Source organism: Chrysochloris asiatica, unplaced genomic scaffold, assembly GCF_000296735.1.
Source record: "Chrysochloris asiatica unplaced genomic scaffold, ChrAsi1.0 scaffold00401, whole genome shotgun sequence".
NCBI lineage: Eukaryota > Metazoa > Chordata > Mammalia > Afrosoricida > Chrysochloridae > Chrysochloris > Chrysochloris asiatica.
In genome coordinates, this window is record NW_006408919.1 from 1,676,698 (window position 1) to 1,678,534 (window position 1,837).

Consider the following 1,837-nt stretch of genomic DNA (forward strand, 5'->3'; position numbering starts at 1 on the left):
CATCATTGATGGACTCAAGTGTGGCAGCGGTAGTGAGGTTGGCCCAGGATCGAACATTGTTTCGTTCTGCTGTGCATGGGGTTGCTATGAGTCAGTTTCAACTCGATGGCACCTGACAACAACAACAACATCTCTGATATCAAAATCTATGAATACAAGGAGAACACTGTCAGCACCAGATTATTGAATACTGAATCATGATGAAGATCACAAGAATATTGCTAAATATGGTATCAGAAGATGAGCGCCTCAGGGTGGAAGGCACTCAAAATACGACTGGGGAAGAGCTGCCTCCTCAAAATAAAGTTGACCATGATGACGCGAATGAAGTAAAGCCCTCAGAACCTTCATTTTCTAATGGGGCATAATGCAGAATGAAGAGAAACAGTTGTAAAAATCCACTAATAATTTTAATGTGGATTGTACAAAGTATGAATCTAGGAAAATTGGAAATTGTCAAAAATGAATGAAATGAAACATATAAACATTGATATCCTAGGCATTTATGAACTGAAATGGACAAGTATTGACCATTTTGAATCTCACAATCACACGGTTTACTATGAAGAGAATGACAAATTGAAAGGGAATGGGATCACATTCATCATCAAAGGAACATATCAAGATCTGTCTTGAAATACAACACTGTCTGTGATAGGCTAATATCCATCAACTAGAGAGAAAAAGACCAATTACTATCACTATTATTCAAATTTATGCACCAAACACTAAAGCCAGTGATGATGAAATTGAAGAATACTACCATATTGGAGTCCTGGTGTGGTGCTGTGGGCTAATGCGTCAGACTGCAAAGTTGCTTGAACTGCAAAGTCAGTAGTTCAAGCTCACCAGCAGCTCCTTGGAAACCCTATACAGGGTCACTATGGGTTGGAATCGACTCGATGGCACTTAACAACAACAACCATATTCTTCAGTCTAAAACAGAACAAACATGCAATCAAGATGTACTGATAATTATTGATGATTGGAATTCAAAGGTTGGAAGCAAAGAGGAAGAATCAGAAGTTGGAAATTCTGTCCTTGGTGATAGAAATGATGCTAGAGACCTTGTTTTAAAATTTTACAAGACCAATGACTTCTTCACTGGAAACACCTTTTTTAAAAAGCATACAACAGAACTATACACACGGACCTCACCAAATGGAATACACAGAAATCAAATTGACTACATATGTGGAAAGAGACAGTAGAAAAACTCCATATCATCAGCCAAAACAACGCCAGGAGCAGACTGTGGAACAGTTCAGGCTGGAGCTGAAGAGAATTAAAACAAGTTCATAAGAGCCAAAATATGATCTTGAATATATTCCACTTGAATTTAGAGATCATCTCAAAAACATATTTAATTCATTAAACACTAAAGACCGAAGACCAGAAGAGTTGTGGGATGATATCAAGAATATCATACATGAAGAGAGCAAAAAATCATTAAGAAGACAAGAAGAAAGGAAAATATCAAAATAGATGTCTGAAGAAACTCTGAGAGATAATAAAGCAAATGGAAAAAAATGATGAGGTAAGAGAGCTGAACAGAAAATCTCAAAGGTCAGCTCAAGAAGATAAAGTCAAATATTATAAGGAAATATGTAAAGACCTGGAGTTAGAAAACCAAAAGGGAGCAACAAACTCAGCATTTCTCAAGCTGAGGGAACTGAAGAAAAAATTCAATCCTCACATTGCAATATTGAAGGATTCTATGGGCAAATATTGAATGATGCAAAGAGGATCAAAAGAAGATGAAAGGAATACACAGAGCCACTGTACCAAACAGAAATGTACGATGTTCAACCATTTCAAGATACGGTAGCCAATGATG